At 39.5% G+C, this 20,436-nt stretch overlaps 1 pseudogene; it reads left to right on the top strand.

Annotated features, from left to right (window-relative positions):
* Nucleotides 1-10,325: 10,325 nt before the first annotated feature.
* Nucleotides 10,326-20,017, top strand: LOC100973610 (serine/arginine repetitive matrix protein 1-like; annotated as a pseudogene).
* The last annotated feature ends 419 nt before the right edge of the window (nucleotides 20,018-20,436 follow it).

Below are 20,436 nucleotides of genomic sequence, written 5' to 3'. Positions count from 1 at the left end.
AAAATCTCATGTAAAATACATACCTGAGTATGAGAGTGAGGGATGAGTATTGAGAAGCATCTCCCTAGATAATAAATTTATACAAAGTTGTATGCAACAAATACATTGCTTCAAGACCAGCCTGGCCAACATGTTGAAACCCTGTCTCTACCGAAAATACAAAAATTAGCTGGGCATAGTGGTGCACACCTGTAGTCCCAGCTACTCAAGAGGCTGAGACACGAGAATTGCTTGAACCTGGGAGGCAGGTGGAGGTTGCAGTGAACCGACATCGCACCACTGCACTCCAGCCTGGGTGACAGAGTGAGACCCTGTCTCAAAAAAATAAAAAACAAAAATAAAATAAAAAACAAGCATATTGCTTTTCACTGAAATGAAAATTAATTGTCTGACAAACCTTTCAGTTTTCATTTTAAAACTACTTTCCCATCAAGAACATCTGGAAAATATGGTTACTATCATCTACTTTGCAGCTTGTTTTTTTTTTGTTTTGTTTTGTTTGTTTTGTTTTTTTTGTTAGTTTGTTTGTTTTTTGAGATGGAGTCTCACTCTGTCGCCCAAGCTGGAGTGCAGTGGCACGATCTCAGCTCACTGCAACCTCCACCTCCCGGGTTCAAGTGATTCTCATGCCTCAGCCTCTCTAGTAGCTGGGATTACAGACAGTCACCACCACGTCTGGCTAATTTTTGTATTTTTAGTAGAGATGGGGTTTCACCATGTTGGCCAGGCTGGTCTCAAACGCCCCACCTCAAGTGATCCACCTGCTTCAGCCTCCCAAAGTGCTGGAATTATAGGTGTGAACCACTGCGCCCAGCCAAAAAAGTAAATCTTTATAAATATTTCCATCAAAACGTGCCTTTTAAAAATTGTGAATTCAACAGGGTGACTACAGTCAATAATAATTTAATTGTACATTTAAAAATAACTAAAAGAGTATAATTGTATTGTTTGAAACACAAAGGATAAATGCTTGAGGGGATGGATACCTCGTTCTCCATAGATGTGATTATTATGCACTGCATGCCTGTATCAAAACATCTCATGTACCCCATAAATATATACACCTACTGTGTACCCACAAAAATTAAAAATAAATATTTTTAAAGTCATGAATTAAGTCTCGGTTCTCTAGGAAATTCTTCTAGGTCAGATTGTTATTTACTGGATAAAGGGAGGTAAATGAAGTATTATCATATCAGAATTTAACCTCCTTAAACTATAAGAATGTTAATTTACTAAAAACTAACACTTTTAAGATTATGAAGATGTAATACTCACCAAATACTGTTCAGAATGAAAAAGTTGAATAAAAATACAGCCGAAGGGGAAAATGCCACCAATTATGATGCCAAGAAGTGGTTTTGTAAAGAAGTTCTATGGAGGAATCTGACAGGGGATCTGGTTTGTCTGAACTGGACAACTAATCTGCTCGGAAATAAATGAAGTGAGAATCAGAATGAAATGAAACTGAAAAACATCTATACAGATATTATCACAAAACAGAATCTTGAATCTGAAGAGGGCATGGAATATTTACAGGAGCATTTTTCTCAAAGGCAGCTTTGAGAAAACAACAATTGTATAAAGAAAATAACAAAAAGCAGTCATGTGGGCAGGGGCTAGGCCAGTGCTGTGCAATGGAAGTATAATGCAAGCCACATGTGTAGTTCTAAATTTTTTAGTAGCCCCCCTTAAAAAAGTAAAAAGAAACAGATGGAATTAATTTTAACATCATATTTTATTTATTCTAACATGTCCAAATATTATGATTTATACTTGTGTTAATATAAAATTATTGAGCAAATATTTTACGTTATCTTTGTCGTTGTTCTAAGTGTTCAAAATCTGGTATGTATTTTCCACATAGAGCCCCCATCTCAATTCCGACAGCCACATTTCAGGTGCTCAACAGCCACATGCGACCAGTGGCACCATACTAAGTGACACACAGCTAAACAATCAATGAGGATATTTATCCTTTTTTATAATTTCCAAGGGAGAGACTGGAAAGATTTACCAGTGACTATTCTAATGCAAAATAATCTAAAATGTCCAAAAGTTCTCTCTTAGAATTTGTCTAAGAATGTGTCAACAGTTTTCAGAAAATTTTCTTTTTGCTGCTCTCTGTGGAACTCCACCTCCCATTTTGTCTTTTCCAACATTTCCTCTGCAATCTCATGCTATATCCTTGAAGAGTTTTTTGGCTGTGTGGCCTCATTGAGACTTTTTGGTATCCTATACCTTTCTCCGATATGTGGAATAGGCTAACTTCAAATCTGTAAACCGAATAGCCCCATTCCTTGGACTACATCTTGACTTCCTTATCCCACTGTATAACCCTATTAGTTTCCTGAGTTGGCTGATGTCAGCCTTTCTACAATATGTCCTTTTAATTTGGTTCATCAGAGGTAAAAGGCAGTATAAACAATTGATAATGTAGGAAATGCATTAATGTCTTTGAAAGTGTTACTGTCCTTTACTTAATTTTTTTAAGTATCTTTTATTCCAAAATGATTATTCTCTGTAGTTTTCTCCAGTGGGACTTTTTGTATTTCATGTGTAATATATACACTGAGGTATTATTTCAGTCATCGCTCAGTGGCCAAAAGCAGTATTTTAAGAGTTTACCTTTTCTTTATTTCCAAAATATGCACCAAAAATGTTAGTGGTACTAAAATTCTAAACCAAATTGTAAGGATATCTAGCAGAGTAGCAAAGGAGACGGCAGCTGATGACCCTTCCATCCAGAGAATTTTCATCATAATAAAGAGATCAGCAAAGACAATTCTGAAGGGAGAAAAAAGTCATTAGGAAACAAGGGGTAGGGAGAGATTTGTTAAAGGCCACAAAATTACAGCTAGATAAGAAAAGTAAGTTCTAGCATTCTATAATGCTGTAGGATGACAACAATTAATAATAATATGTCATATAGTCTCAAATAGCTAGCTAGGAGGAGGATATTGAATGTTCCCAACACAAAGAAATAATAAATTTTGAGATGATGGATATGCTAATTACCCTGATTTGATCACTATACATTATATGCATTGAAATATCACTATGTACCCCAAGAATATGTACAAATATTATATGTCCATTAAATTTTTAAATTTTTAATTTAAAAATGTGTACAACAAAAGAAAACAATATACTTTCAGGAAAATGTTATAAACGTAACTTTTTTTGAGATAATAGCTTGCCCTGTCACCCAGGCTGGAGTGCAGCAGCACAATCATCGTTTACATGTAGCTTCAACCTCCTGGACTCAAGCAACCATCCCACTAAAGCCTCCTGAGCAGCTAGGACTACAGGTGTGTGCCACCAGGACTGGCTAACTTTTTTTGTAGAGAGGAAGTCTCACTACCTTGCCCAAGTTGTTCTCAAATTCCTGGGCTCAAGTGATCCTCCCATCTCAGCCTCTCAAAGCACTGGAGTGGTGGGCAAGAGCCATCACACCTATGAATATCCAGATATTCTTTTCATAAGAAGGATATAATAAATGACAATGTTAAATCCTAGAAGAATATTAAATCACAATGTGTATACCCAGTCATTGAGCTATGGCTTAAACTTAATACCATATAAGAAAGAAGATGGAAGTTTCTTATAGGTTGTAATTTCCACAGCCTACTCATCCTTGCACCTTCAAAGTCTAGCAGAAGGTAAATAAGGTGTGAGTAATAGACCATGGAAAAAACTCGATATGCTATATAGTGAACACAATCAAGAAATAGCATATATGGAAAATAGATTTTCAAATCCTAGGCTGAAAGGGGCCATAAGATGCCTTCAAGTTAGACAGGTATTCACTTAAGGAGTTTTAAATTGGTTGCTCAAAATCAACAGGCCAACTTCTAAGTCTACTGGATACATCACCAGGCAAGCCAAGCTGCTGTGCCCCTACTTATTTGGTACACCAGACAAGTTTGACCAAAGCTACAAGTGGGGATGGGTATGGATATGGATATGAGTGTTTCGGAAAGCCTAAAAAATAAGGTTGAAACAGTAGACAGAGGCTAGACTGTGGAAGACTTTGATTTTCTCCTTTTGGCATTAAGAAGCAACAGAAGAGTTTTTTACAATCAAAACTCTGATACACAGTGCAGTTGTTTGGGAAGAAGAATCCACAACATTGTGGAAAACAGACCTAAGGGACGAGATGATAGAGGAAAGGAGCCCAGATAGGAAGTGATAAGCAGCTGTATAATGTGGTGATGGTTAAAATGAAAAGAGATGGATATAAAAGACATGAAGAGTTAAGAATACCCATGAAACAAATGTGCACGTGTACCCCTGAATGTAAAATAAAATAATTTAAAAAAACAAAAAAAGAATTAAGAGACTTTTGGTTAAAGATGGCAGATAATTTAACTCACACGTTTAGCTCTGCTCCTTCCTCAAAACCCTGATAAAATTACAGTAAGGGAATTATAAAACGGCATAAACACACAAGGTAGGAGAATAGGGAGAGAAGATACTAGCAACAAATGTTGGAAACTAGATATAGCAGCTGAACAAATAGTAACTGAATTACCAGAACTGAGAAACTTGCATCCCAAGTCATCAGTAGGGAAAGCTGAAACGCAAATCCACTTATACCACAGAATTCCAAAAGGGCTCAGGAACTTGTAGTACCAGGTACCCCTGCAAGTAGGCATGAAAGAGAGGTAATAACCAGGAGGACTGCTTGAAAGTCAGCCTAGGAAGCTGACTTGCAGATTCCTTGCCCTATTCTGCAGGGCCAAATAACTTCCCTTCCCCAACACCAGCAGAATACTGGAGGTCTGTTCTCTTGGGGAAGATCCCTGAAGCTTAGAAGGAAACTTTTAAAAAGAAAATCTATCATTGACATCCTCGGAAAGATTAGAGGAGATATTGCGACCATAAAACAAGAAAAAGAAATTTTAAAGTCTATTGAGAAAACAAAAGAGCCTCTTGGGAATTAAAAATATGACAAGAGGTATTAAAACCTCAATGAAAGGGTTGGAAGATAGAGATGATAAACTGTCTTAGAAAGCAGCATGTAAAAAAATTGAAAACAGGCAAAAAATTATAGGAAAATTAGATGAACAACCCAGACATCCGAAAAACAGGAGTTATGGAAGGGGACAGAGTTCCTTATTAATGTCTTTTAGGGATATTAAGTACTTTGCTCAAGGTCAAACCACTAAAAGAGGCAGAGCTGGGATTCTAAGTCAGGTGTGTCTGATTTTTTAAGTGCAAGTTTTTTCTTGTTACACTATGCTATAATAAAGCCTCTATGATGAGGCCTCTATGATGATAACTCTAGAATGTTAATATGTGTGCAACAAATCTGTAACTGTCCTCCAACTTCATGTTTTTACATTCTAAATATTTCTTCCTGGGGGCAGTAGCTCATGCCTATAATCCTAGCACTTTGGGAAGCCAACGTGGGCAGATCACATGAGGCCAGGAGTTCAAGACCAGCCTGACCAACATGGCGAAACCCAATCTCTACTAAACTACAAAAATTAGCCAGGAATGGTGGTGCATACCTGTAATCCCAGCTACTCGGGAGGCTGAGACTAGAGAATCACTTGAACCCAGGAGACGGAGGTTGCAGTGAGCAAAGATCACGCCACTGCACTCCAGCTTGGGCAACATAGACTCTGTCTCAAAAACAAATAAATAAATAAGCCTCTATGATGAGAAAATTATCCCTGAACCCACTCCACAAATTACATCTGTCTTCTCCCCTCCTGGACATTTTGTCAGAGACCAGAGAGAGAGACTGTATTAATAGCCACTCTACGATATTACCAGTTTAGGCTTTGAGGTCTACTGTTCAGGGAATCTCTGGTTAGCTCTTTCATTGTAAGTTCTCCCAAGGTCCATTCCAAGTCTATCGTTTTAATTATGCCATCATATTTGTCATCTCTTCTCAATTTTTTATTTACGATCATTGTTTTGGATGGTTTTTCATCTCTCATTACAAGTGATTTGGCCTTTACTCAATCAACTTCAGTCATTTGTTCTTTCATTTTACTATTTCTACAATGTTTACATTGTAAATTGTGTTTACAATTTCTTCTGTCTACTAACAACTTTTTCAGTAGGTATAGCTATTCTGCTCTCCAAAGGCTCATACTTTGCTCCTGTTGATGTAGCTTCAAGCTCTTTCAAACAAAACAAAACCTCCACCTTATGTCTCATCAGTTTCTGGCACCTTAATAAGGAAGCCTGGTTTTCCATGATTTAACTCCACTTCTCAAAATGTTTTTAATACCTTTCTGCTCTAATGAATTTGTTTAGCCACAATATTCCTCTGCCAAATTTCCTAGCTTTTGAGAGATTCGTTTCAGCTGTTATCATTCCTTGGCCAGAAAAATTACTTCTCACTTGACAAATCATAACCTCCCTTTTTATATATAAACTCAATTAACCCGTCTCAACAATTTCCCTTTTGAAAGTACACTCTAGAATGTTAATATGTGTTTAACAAATCCGTAACTGTCCTCCAAGTTCATGTTTTCACATTCTAAATATTTCTTCCTATGTCAATCTCTAATTATTTCTAGACCTTTTCACAGAATCTTAAACAGCAAAACTAGAAGGAAACTTAATAGGTCACCTGAGTTCATCTCCGACCTGAAACATTTATTCACACATTTATCAAACATTTATTGAGTACCAGTGTGTTAGGCCCTGGTGTCCAAAGATAAATAAAACAAAAATCTTAGCTCTGAAAAAAGCTCAATCTAGTGGGAGACAGATATAAACAAATACATTACAATACAACATGGGAAGTGCTATAGCAGAATGATGAACACAGAGCAGTAAGAACCCAGAAGAAAAGAGTGACCAAAAATGCTTTGTAACTCACAAAACAATTTCACAATCCATTAGTTCATTTACTTCTCTAAACACCTCTGTGACATAGGCATTACATGCAAGGAAATGGGCAATCAGAAATGTTATAGGACATTCCCAAAGTCACTCGTCTAATATTGAGTGCTGAAATTCAAACTTTCTTCTTTCTATTTTAAAGTTTCGATGCATACCCATCAAACTCTGCTGCCTCTTCCCTTCCCTACCTACCGCTTTGGGGGTTACATGGAGGAAAAGTACATTGTTTAATAAACTTTACTGTCTTCACATTCTTTTAGGGAATATATATGTTCATTAGTCTAATCGCTTCTCCATCTATAAGCTGGTGCAAAAGTAATTGCGATTTTGTAGCTGAAAGGAATTGCAAAAACCACAATTACTTTTGCACCAACCTAATAAATCCAAATCCATTTATATGCTGTGAGGCACTGAAATTCTCTTTCAATCTACCACATTTTGAGAAATAAGAATCCCAGTATCTTATGACTCTCTCTCCTATTCACCTGAGAAAGTCCATAAACCACTTAAGGGAAGTACATCCTTTGTATCATTCTTGGTTTATCGCTTTAAAATTGCATTCAGATCTACTAACAGAACTAGAAAACTCAATCTGTTTTGAATTTTTAAATTATTCACATTATTCAGTGATACAGTAAACATTTACTGAGCACTTACTCCATTATAAGGCACTGAGTTACACACTGTGAAAAATACTGAGGTGAAGAAGACATAGTATTCACCCTCGTGAGTTTTAAAATCTAGAATGGGAAACAAGACATATTACAAATAACTACAATCTAAGGAAGACTGTGATAAGTGTTGTAATCGTTATAATAGACACTGTACAAGTTAAGAGCATAGAAGTGGTGGTATTTGAGAATGAAAAAAAACTGTCATAGGGAAATTCGAAAGAAGAAATTACAAATAGGCCAGGCACCATGGCTCACGCCTGTAATCCCAGCACTTTGGGAGGCCAAGGCGGGTGGATGACTTGAGGTCAGGAGTTTGAGACCAGCCTGGCCAACATGGTGAAACGTCTGTACTAAAAATACAAAAATTAGCAGGGCATGGTGGCAAACGCCTGTAATCCCAGCTACTCGGAATACTGAGGCACGAGAATCACTTGAACCCAGGAGCCGGAGGTTGCAGTGAGCTGAGATCACACCACTGCACTCCAGCCTGGACAACAGAGTGAGACTCTGTCAAAAAACAAACAAACAAACACGAAATTACAAATAGATGGAACATCATGAGCAAAGGCACGATGGTAAAAGAAAATAGTAACTAATAACCACAGCTACCATTTATGGAGTACTTATTCTGCGTTAGGCACTGTTCTAAATGCTTTACATACATTATCCCACTTAATCCTTGCAGCAACCATACAAGGTAAATAATATCATTATTTCCATACTGCAGATGAAGAAATCTAAGTTTAGAGAAGTTAAAGAACTTGCCCAAAGTTCCATGATTAGTAAACATTATTTGTTTGAAACTCCTTTGCTGCCTATCTAATTTAAAAGACAATTGCATAATGCAATAATTATGCATCCATATTGATGGGCATATGAAGTATAAAGGTATAGTTTGTATGACAATGACAGCACAAAGGAGGGGGAGGGAAAGGAGCTGTAGAGGAGCAAAGCTTTTGTATAATATTGAAATCAAGTTGGTATTAATATGAGCTACATTGTTATAAATTAAGATATTAGCAATCCATAAAACAACCATTAAGAAAATAACTAAAAAAAAAGTAAAAGAAATGACAAGGGAATAAGAATGGAACACTAGAAAATACCTACTTAACACAAAAGAAGGCAGTAATGAAGGAACAAAGGAACAGAAAAGACATAAAATACATAGAAAAAATAGCAAAATGACAGATGCAAATTCTAGTTTATCAATAACTACATTAAATGTAAATTGATGAAATAACTACATTAAATGTAAATTGATGAAAATTAAAAAGAAGAGATTGGAAAAAGTGTTCAAAAAATTATCCAAATATATGATGTCTACAAGAGGTATAATTTTGATTCAAAGGCACAAATTAAGTTGAAAGTAAAAGTATAAAATGTGTATGTGTGTGTGTGTGTAGCAAACAGTAACCAAAAGAGAGCTGGAGTAGCTACACTTCTATCACGTAAAATAGACGTAAAGACAAAAAGTGTTATGAGAGATAAAGGACATTCTGTGACAATATAAAAGTCAATACATCAAGAATAAATAGCAATTTATAAACATATGTGTACCTAACCACAGAGCCCCCAAATTATATGAAGCAAAAACTGACAGAATTGAAGGAAGAAATAGACAACTCTACAATAATAGTTGGCGACTTCAGTACCCCACTTTCAATAATGGATACAACAACTAGACAGAAGATCAACAAGAGAATGAAAGACTTGAACAACACTATAAACCTACTAGATCTAACAGACATCTACAGAACACTCCATCCAACAAGAGCAGAATATACATTCTGCTCAAGTATATATGGAACATTCTCCAGGGTAGACCACGTGTTGGGCCATAAAAAAGTCTCAATAAATTGAAAAGAACTGAAATCATACAAAGTATAACGTCACTGAAATAAATTAAACAAGGCCAAACAAGTGGAAAGATATCCTGTGTGCACGAACTAGAAGACTTAATATTGCTAAGATGGCAATATTCTCCAAATTAATCCACAGATTCCATGCAATACCTATCAAAGTCACAGCTGGCTTTTTTGTTTTATTCTGTTTGGATTTTATTTTTTTGAAATGGGGTCTTGCTGTTTTGCCCAGGCTGGCCTTAAACTTCCTGGGCTCAAGGGATTCTCCTGCCTCAGCCTTCTGTGTAGCTGGGACTACAGGCACATACCACTGCACCCAGCTTACAGTTGACTTTCTGAAGAAATTGAGAAGTTCTTTCTAAAATACATATGAAAATGCAAAAGTCTAGCCAAAACAATCTTGAAAAAGAAGAATGTTGGAGAACTCACACTTCCTAATTTGAAAATTTAATACAAAGCCACAGTAATCAAGATGTTGTGGTACTGGCATAAGGATTAACATGTAAGGATAGACCAATAAGATAGGATTGAGAGTCCAGAAACCAACCCATAGATTTATGACCATTTGATTTTCACCAAGGAACTCCAGACAATTAAATAGGGGAAGAATAGTCTTTTCAGCGGATGGTGTCAAGACAAACTGGATATCCACATGCAAAGAATGAAATTAGACTCATCTTGTGCCATATACAAAAGTTAACCTGAAATGGATCAAAGACTTAAATTTAAGACATAAAAATATAAAACTGTAAAACAGAAATAAATTTTAGTGACGTTAGATTAGGCAATGGTTTCTTAAATGTGACACGAAATCCACACGCAACCAATGACAGACTTTGTCAAAATTTAAATTTTGTGCTTCAAAGAATTCAATCAAGAAACTGAGAAGACAGTCCATGGGATAGAAGAAAACATTTGCAAGTCACATACCTGATAAGGATTTAGTATCCAGAATGTATTTTTAAAACTCTCAAAACGCAACAATAAAAAGAAAAATAATCCAGTTTTTAAATGGGGATTTTAATAGACATACTTCCAAAGAAGACATGCAAATGGTCAATAAGCACATGAAAAGATGCTCAATATCATTAGTCATCAGGGAAATGCAAATTAAAACTATAAAATAGGCGGTGCACCCTGGGATAGGGAGCGATCTCCAAGCGAGGCGGCAAGATGGACTCAGGATTCTTCCACCGATCAAGTGCAGAACAGTATAATCGGTTCAGCAACAAACAGAAGAAACTACTGAAGCAGCTGAAATTTGCAGAATGCCTAGAAAAAAAGGTGGACACGAGCAAAGTAAATTTGGAAGTTATAAAGCCTTGAATAACAAAAAGAGTAACAAAAATCCTTGGGTTTGAAGATGATGTTGTGATTGAGTTTATATTCAACCAGCTGTAAGTGAAGAATCCAGACTCCAAAATGATGCAAATCAACCTGAATGGATTTTCGAATGGAAAAAATGCTCGAGAATTTACAGGAGAACTGTGGCCCCTGCTGCTAAGTGCACAAGAAAACATCTCGGGAATCTCTTCTGCTTTCCTAGAACTGAAGAAAGAAGAAATAAAACAAAGACAGATTGAATAAGAAAAATTGGCATCTATGAAAAAGCAAGATGAAGACAAAGATAAAAGGCATAAGTTAGAAAAAGAAAGCAGCAGAGAAAAAAGGGAGAGGTCTCGTAGCCCAAGAAGACACAAATCTTCTTCCCCTAAAAGACAATCTTCCCCTGTTAGAAGAGAGAAAGCACAGTCATTCTCGATCTCCCCAACAAAGAACCAAGGGCCAGAGTCCTTTTCCTGCTCCAGAAAAGAAGGAAAAAACTCCAGAGCTCCCAGAACCTTCAGTGAAAGTAAAAGAACCTTCAGTACAACAGACCACTTCTACTAGTGACATTCTGAAAGTTCCCAAACCTGAACCTGTACCAGAGCCTAAAGAACCTTCTCCGGAAAAAAAATTCCAAAAAAGAAAAGCAGAAGAAGACCCGACCACGATCTCAGTCACACTCCAAATCAAAATCTCAGATGCGGTCCCCACTGTCCTTCTCACACTCCACCTAGACAGCGCCATAGATCCCAATCAAGATCGTATTCACCTAGAAGGTGGCCAAGCCCAAGGCGGCGGCCATCTCCTCGAAGAAGAACCCCACCAAGAAGAATGCCTCCTCCACCAAGGCATAGAAGGAGTAGATCTCCAGTAAGATGAAGAAGACGTTCATCAGCATCCTTGTCTGGGAATAGCTCATCATCCTCTTCATCTCATTCCCGGTCACCAAAGAAGCCTCCCAAGAGGACATCCAGCCCCCCTCAAAAAACTCGTAAGTTATCTCCTTCAGCAAGTCCTCCAAGGCGAAGGTACAGGCCATCTCCTCCTGCAACTCCACCACCCAAAACTCAGCATTCCCCAACACCCCAGCAGTCAAACTGTACAAGAAAAAATTGTGTTTCCGTGTCTCCAGGGAGAACTTCAGGTAGTAACAAAACATAAAGGTACTGAGAAAAGGGAGTGCCCTTCACCAGCACCGAAGCCTAGAAAAGTAGTTGTCTGAATCAGAAGAAGATAAACATGGTAAAATGGCTGCAGCAGATTCTGTGCAGCAGAGACACCAATACAGACAACAAAACCTGCAGTCTTCATCTGACTCTGGCTCATCCTCCTCTTCAGAAGATGAACGACCCATGAGATCCCATGTGAAGAATGGTGAGGTTGGCAGGCGGCGGAGACATTCCCCTTCCCGGAGTGCCTCTCCATCACCACAAAAGCGCCAAAAAGAGACTTACCCTCGTGGTAGACAGAGGAGAACTCCATCCCCACCACCCACCAGAAGGCGATGGTCTCTTTCTCCTGCCCCTCCTCCTCGAGGGCACAGTTCTCCCACACCACCACCACAAAAAAGAACTCCTTCTCCTCCCTCACGTCGGTGCTCACCTTCTCCTAGAAGATACTCTCCTCCAATACAGAGGAGATACTCTCCTTCTCCACCTCCAAAGAGAAGAAGGGCTTCTTCTCCTCCCCTTCCTGAACAAAGAGCATCACCATCTCCACCGCCCAAGCATTGGGTCTCCCATTCTCCACCTCCCAAACAAGGAAGCTCCTCAGTCACCAAGAGACGTTCACCTTCATTATCATCCAAGCATAGGAAAGGGTCTTCCCCAAGCCGCTCTACCCACGAGGCCCGATCACCACAACCAAACAAATGACATTCACCCTCACCACGGCCTCGAGCTCCTCAGACCTCAAGTTCTCCACTTGTTCGAAGAGCAGGGTCGTCATCACCCCAAAGAAGGCAGTCCCTGTCTCCAAATACTAGGCCCTTTAGGAGAGTCTCCAGGACTCTGGAACCTAAAAAAACAAAAAAGGCTGCTTCACCAAGCCCACAGTCTATAATGAGGGTCTCATCATCCTGATCTGTCTCCGGGTCTCCAGAGCCAGCAGCTTAAAAGCCCCCAGCACCTCCATCCCCCATCCAGTCTCAGTCACCATCTACAAACTGGACACCAGCTGTACCGGTCAAAAAGGCCAAAAGCCCAACACCAAGAGCATCACCGCCAAGAAAGCCAGATCAAGAAGGAGGTGGGAAAAAAAAGAAGAAAAAGAAGGACAAGAAGGGGGTGGTTCCAAGATGGCCAAATAAGAACAGCTCCAGTCTACAGCTCCCAGCGTGAGCGACACAGAAGACGGGTGATTTCTGCATTTCCAACTGAGGTACCAGGTTCCTCTCACTGCGGATTGTCAGACAGTGGGTGCAGGATAGTAGGTGTAGTGCACCGAGCGTGAGCCGAAGCAGGACAAGGCATCGCCTCACCCAGGAAGCACAAGGGGTCAGGGAATTTCCTTTCCTAGCCAAGGGAAGGGGGGACAAGTGGCACCTGGAAAATCAGGTCACTCCCACCCTAATACTGCACTTTTCTGACAGTCTTAGCAAACAGCACACCAGGAAATTATATCCCGCACCTGGCTCGGAGGGTCCTACGTCCATGGAGCCTCACTCATTGCTAGCACAGCAGTCTGAGATCGAACTGCAATGCGGCAGCAACGCTGAGGGAGGGGTACCCGCCATTACTGAGGCTTGAGTAGGTAAACAAAGCGGCCAGGAAGCTCGAACTCAGTGGAGCCTACCACAGCTCAAGGAGGCCTGCCTGCCTCTGTAGACTCCACCTCTGGGGGCAGGGCATAGCCAAACAAAAGGCAGCAGAAACCTCTGAAGGCTTAAATGTCCCTGTCTGACAGCTTGGAAGAGAGTAGTGGTTCTCCTGGCATGCAGCTGGAGATCTGAGAATGGACAGACTGCCTCCTCAAGTGGGTCCCTGACCCCCGAGTAGCCTAACTGGGAGGCACCCCCCAGTAGGGGCAGATTGACACCTCACACAGTCGGGTACCCCTCTGAGACAAAACTTCCAGAGGAACGATCAGGCAGCAACATTTGCTGTTCAGCAATATTCGCTGTTCTGCAGACTCCGCTGCTGATACCCAGGCAAACAGGGTCTAGAGTAGACCTCCAGCAAACTCCAACAGACCTGCAGCTGAGGACTCTGACTGTTAGAAGGAAAACTAACAAACAGAAAGGACATCCTCACCAAAACCCCATCTGTACGTCACCATCATCAAAGACCAAAGGTAGATAAAACCACAAAGATGGGGAAAAAACAGAGCAGAAAAACTGAAAATTCTAAAAATCAGAGCACCTCTCCTCCTCCAAAGGAATACAGCTCCTCACCAGCAACGGAACAAAGGTGGAAAGAGAATGACTTTGGCAAGTTGAGAGAAGAAGGCTACAGATGATCAAACTTCTTCGAGCTAAAGGAGGAAGCTCGAACCCATGGCAAAGAAGTTAAAAACCTTAAAAAAAGACTAGACGAATGGCTAACTAGAATAACCAATGCAGAGAAGTCCTTAAAGGACCAGATGGAGCTGAAAACCATGGCACAAGAGCTACGTGACAAATGCACATGCCTCAGTAGTCGATTCGATCAACTGGAAGAAAGGGTATCAGTGATGGAAGATCAAATGAATGAAATGAAGAGAGAAGAGAAGTTTAGAGAAAAAAGAATAAAAAGAAACAAACAAAGCCTCCAAGAAATATGGGACTCTGTGAAAAGACCAAATCTACATCTGATTGGTGTACCTGAAAGTGACGGGGAGAATGGAACCAAGTTGGAAAACACTCTGCAGGATATTATACAGGAGAACTTTCCCAACCTAGCAAGGCAGGCAAACATTCAAATTCAGGAAATACAGAGAATGCCACAAAGATACTCCTTGAGAAGAGCAACTCCAAGACACATGATTGTCAAATTCACCAAAGTTGAAATGAAGGAAAAAATGTTAAGGGCAGCCAGAGAGAAAGGTCGGGTTACCCACAAAGGGAAGCCCATCAGACTAACAGAGCATCTCTCGGCAGAAACTCTACAAGCCAGAAGAGAGTGGGGGCCAATATTCAACATTCTTAAAGAAAAGAATCTTCATCCCAGAATTTCATATCCAGCCAAACTAAGCTTCATAAGAGAAGGAGAAATAAAATACTTTACAGACAAGCAAATGATGAGGGATTTTGTGACCACTAGGCCTGCCGTAAAAGAGCTCCTGAAGGAAGCATTAAACATGGAAAGGAACAACCAGTACCAGCCACTGCAAAATCATGCCAAATTGTAAAGACCATCGAGGCTAGGAAGAAACTGCATCAACTAACGAGCAAAATAACCAGCTAACATCATAATGACAGGATCAAATTCACCCATAACAATATTAACCTTAAATGTAAATGGGCTAAATGCTCCAGTTAAAAGACACAGACTGGCAAATTGGATAAAGAGTCAAGACCCATCAGTGTGCTGTATCCAGGAAACCCATCTCACGTGCAGAGACACATATAGGCTCAAAATAAAGGGATGGAGGAAGGTCAAGCAAATGGAAAATTAAAAAAGGCAGGGGTTGCAATCCTAGTCTCTGATAAAACAGACTTTAAACCAACAAAGATCAAAAGAGACAAAGAAGGCCATTACATAATGGTAAAGGGATCAATTCGACAAGAAGAGCTAACTATCTTAAATATATATGCACCCAATACAGGAGCATCCAGATTCATAAAGCAAGTCCTCAGAGACCTAGAAAGAGACTTAAAATCCCACACAATAATAATGGGAGACTTTAACACCCCACTGTCAACATTAGACAGATCAATGAGACAGAAAGTTAACAAGGATACCCAGGAATTGAACTCAGCTCTGCACCAAGCAGACCTAATAGACATATACAGAACTCTCCACCCCAAATCAACACAATATACATTCTTCCCAGCACCACATCACACTTACTCCAAAACTGACCACATAGTTGGAAAGCACTCCTTAGCAAATGTAAAAGAACAGAAATTATAACAAACTGCCTCTCAGACTACAGTGCAATCAAACTAGAACTCAGGATTAAGAAACTCACTCAAAACCACACAACTACATGGAAACTGAACAACCTGCTCCTGAATGACTACTGGGTACATAATGAAATGAAGGCAGAAATAAAGATGTTCTTTGAAACCAACAAGAACAAAGACACAACATACAAGAACCCCTGGGACACATTTAAAGCAGTGTGTAGAGGGACATTTGTAGCACTAAATGCCCACAAGAGAAAGCAGGAAAGATCTAAAATTGACACCCTAACATCACAATTAAAAGAACTAGAGAAGCAAGAGCAAACACATTCAAAAGCCAGCAGAAGGCAAGAAATAACTAAGATCACAGCAGAACTGAAGGAGATAGAGACACAAAAAACCCTTCAAAAAATCAATGAATCCAGGAGCTGGTTTTTTGAAAAGATCAACAAAATTGATACCGCTAGCAAGACTAACAAATAAGAAAAGAGAGAAGAATCAAATAGATGCAATAAAAAATGATAAAGGGGATATTACCACCGATCCCACAGAAATACAAACTACCATCAGAGAATACTATAAACACCTCTATGCAAATAAACTAGAAAATCTAGAAGAAATGGATAAATTCTTCGACACATACACTCTCCCAAGACTAAACCAGGAAGAAGTTGAATCTCTGAATAGACCAATAACAGGTTCTGAAATTGAGGCAATAATTAATAGATTACCAACCAAAAAAAGTCCAGGACCAGATGGATTCACAGCCGAATTCTACCAGAGGTACAGAGGTACAAGGAGGAGCTGGTACCATTCCTTCTGAAACTATTCCAATCAATAGAAAAAGAGGGAATCCTCCCCTAACTCATTTTATGAGGCCAGCATCATCCTGATACCAAAGCCTGGCAGAGACACAACAAAAAAAGAGAATTTTAGACCAATATCCCTGATGAACATTGATGCAAAAATCCTCAATACTGGCAAACCGAATCCAGCAGCACATCAAAAAGCTTATCCACCATGATCAAGTGAGCTTCACCCCTGGAATGCAAGGCTGGTTCAACATATGCAAATCAATAAACATAATCCAGCATATAAACAGAACCAACAACAAAAACCACATGATTATCTCAGTAGATGCAGAAAAGGCCTTTGACAAAATTCAACAGCCCTTCATGCTAAAAACTCTCAATAAATTAGGCATTGATGGGACGTATCTCAAAATAATAAGAGTTATCTATGACAAACTCACAGCCAATATCATACTGAATGGGCAAAAACTGGAAGCATTCCCTTTGAAAACTGGCACAAGACAGGGATGCCCTCTCTCACCATTCCTATTCAACATAGTGTTGGTAGTTCTGGCTGGGGCAATCAGGCAGGAGAAAGAAATAAAGGGTATTCAATTAGGAAAAGAGGAAGTCAAATTGTCCCTCTTTGCAGATGACATGATTGTATATCTAGAAAACCCCATTATCTCAGCCCAAAATTTCCTTAAACTGATAAGCAACTTCAGCAAAGTCTCAGGATACAAAATCAATGTGCAAAAATCACAAGCATTCTTACACACCAATAACAGAGAGAGAGCCAAATCATGAGTGAACTCCCATTCACAATTGCTTCAAAGAGAATAAAATACCTAGGAATACAACTTACAAGGGATGTGAAGGACTTCTTCAAGGAGAACTACAAACCACTGCTCAATGAAATAAAACAGGATACAAACAAATGGAAGAACATTCCATGCTCATGGATAGGAAGAATCAATATCGTGAAAATGGCCATACTGCCCAAGGTAATTTATAGATTCAATGCCATCCCCATCAAGCTACCAATGACTTTCTTCACAGAATTGGAAAAAACTACTTTAAAGTTCATATGGAACCAAAAAAGAGCCCACATTGCCAAGTCAGTCCTAAGCCAAAAGAACATAGTTGGAGGCATCACGCTACCTGACTTCAAACTATACTACAAGGATACAGTAACCAAAACAGCATGGTACTGGTACCAAAACAGAGATATAGACCAATGGAACAGAACAGAGCCCTCAGAAATAAAACCACACATCTACAACTATCTGATCTTTGACAAACCTGAAAAAAACAAGAAATGGGGAAAGGATTCCCTATTTAATAAATGGTGCTGGGAAAACTGGCTAGCCATATGTAGAAAGCTGAAACTGGATCCCTTCCTTACACCTTATACAAAAATTAATTCAAGATGGATTAAACACTTAAATGTTAGACCTAAAACCATAAAAACCCCTAGAAGAAAACCTAGGCAATACCATTCAGGACATAGGCATGGGCAAGGACTTCATGTCTAAAACACCAAAAGCAATGGCAACAAAAGCCAAAATTGACAAATGGGATCTAATTCAACTAAAGAGCTTCTGCACAGCAAAAGAAACTACCATCAGTGTGACAGGCAACCTACAGAATGGGAGAAAATTTTTGCAATCTATTCGTCTGACAGAGGGCTAATAGCCAGAATCTACAAAGAACTCAAACAAATTTCCAAAAAAAAAAAAAAAAAAAAAAAAACCCATCAACAAGTGGGCAAAGGATATGAACAGACACTTCTCAAAAGAAGACATTTATGCAGCCAACAGACACATGAAAAAATGCTCATCACCACTGGCCATCAGAGAAATGCAAATCAAAACCACAAAGAGATACCATCTCACACCAGTTAGAATGGCAATCATTCAAAAGTCAGGAAACAACAGGTGCTGGAGAGGATGTGGAGAAATAGGAACACTTTTACACTGTTGGTGGGACTATAAACTAGTTCAACCATTGTGGAAGACAGTGTGGCGATTCCTCAGGGATCTAGAAATGCCATTTGACCCAGCCATCCCATTACTGGGTATATACCCAAAGGATTATATATCATGCTGCTATAAAAACACATGCACACGTATGTTTATTGCAGCACTATTCACAATAGCAAAAACCTGGAACCAACCCAAATGTCCAACAGTGATAGGCTAGATTAAGAAAATGTGGCACATATACACCATGGAATACTATGCAGCCATAAAAAATGATGAGTTCATGTCCTTTGCAGGGACATGGATGAAGCTGGAAACCATAATTCTCAGCAAACTATCGCAAGGACAAAAAACCAAACATCACATGTTCTCACTCATAGGTGGAAACTGAACAATGAGAACACTTGGACACAGGAAGGGGGACATCACACACCAGGCCCTGTTGTGGGGTGGGGGGAGGGGGGAGGGATAGCATTAGGAGATATACCTAATGTAAATGACGAGTTAATGGGTGCAGCACACCAACATGGCACATGTATACATATGTAACAAACCTGCACATTGTGCACATGTACCCTAGAACTTAAATTAAAAAAAAAAAAAACCTCCGACATCAAGCAGTTTAGCTCTTCCCAACACAGCTCAGCTGTTGAAATTTCATGGAAGAAATTGTTTTTATTGGTCTAAATTTTGTGTCATTTATATAGAAAAAACGGTAATAAAATTGCATCATATATTTAAAAAAAAAAAAGGACAAGAAACACCAAAAGGATAAGCACAAGCAGCACAAAAAACACAAGGAAAAGGCTGTGGCTGCAGCCGCTGCGACCCCTGCAGCCACTGCAGCTGCCACAACCACATTATCACAGGAAGAACCAGTGGCAGCGCCAGAGCCGAAGGAGGAGACTGAAAGTGAAGCTGAAGATAACCTTGATGACTTAGAAAAGCACCTGCGTTGGCCAGGCACGGTGGCTCATGCCTGTAATCCCAGTACTTTGGGAGGCCGAGGTGGGTGGATCACGATGTCAGGAGATCAACACCATCCTGGCTAACACGGTGAAGCCCCATCTCTACTAAAAATACAAAAAAATTAGCCAGGCGTGGTGGCGGGCACCTGTAGTCCCAGCTACTCGGGAGGCTGAGGCAGGAGAATGGTGTGAATCCAGGAGGCGGAGGTTGCAGTAAGCTGAGATCGCGCCACTGCCCTCCAGCCTGGGCAAGAGTGAGACTCCGTCTCCGAAAAATAAAAATAAAAAAGAAAAGCACCTGCGTGAAAAGGTCCTGAGATCAATGAGGAAGGCCCAAGTGTCCCCACAGTCTTAGGCGGAAATGTTTGTTGTGATGTAAATTTTATTTGGTTTGTAGGCAGTTCAATTTCAAAATTGCTAAAATGTGTTTGAGCTTTAGACTCTAACATTTGTTGTAATAATTGCTAGGTTGAAGTTCACCATGTAAAAACAAGGGGCATGGATTTACATTGCAAAAGTTGTCCACACTGTATTAGCAACATTCTTTCGTTGACAGTTGACATAATTCATTCAGAGTGAAATATTTTAAGCCAAAAAAAATCCCCTTTTTAAAAAGGGAGGTTTAAATACTATTAGCATTTTTATGGTTCCTTTAAATGCCCTGGCTATTCCCAGAGGGTTTTTTTTTTGGTTTGGTTTGGTTTTGGTTTTCTTTCTGTTTTTCTTTTTCTTTACATTTTTTTCATTTGAGTCTTAGCACCCGTTTAAGTTATGCTTCTGACCTTGTATGGTCTGTAAGCTTGCCCAGAAATAAGACCACCATTTTGAACTACCATAAAAGTATAAATGAGTATTTCAATGCCATAATCTTTCCTGTTGCCTGTGGAGTCTCTGCTGAGATGAATCAGGATTCGAGCTC

Source organism: Pan paniscus, chromosome X (assembly GCF_029289425.2).
Source record: "Pan paniscus chromosome X, NHGRI_mPanPan1-v2.0_pri, whole genome shotgun sequence".
In the NCBI taxonomy this organism is placed as follows: Eukaryota; Metazoa; Chordata; class Mammalia; order Primates; family Hominidae; genus Pan; species Pan paniscus.
The sequence above is the reverse complement of the archived record's forward strand: the minus strand, read 5'-3'. Positions and strand labels throughout refer to the sequence as shown.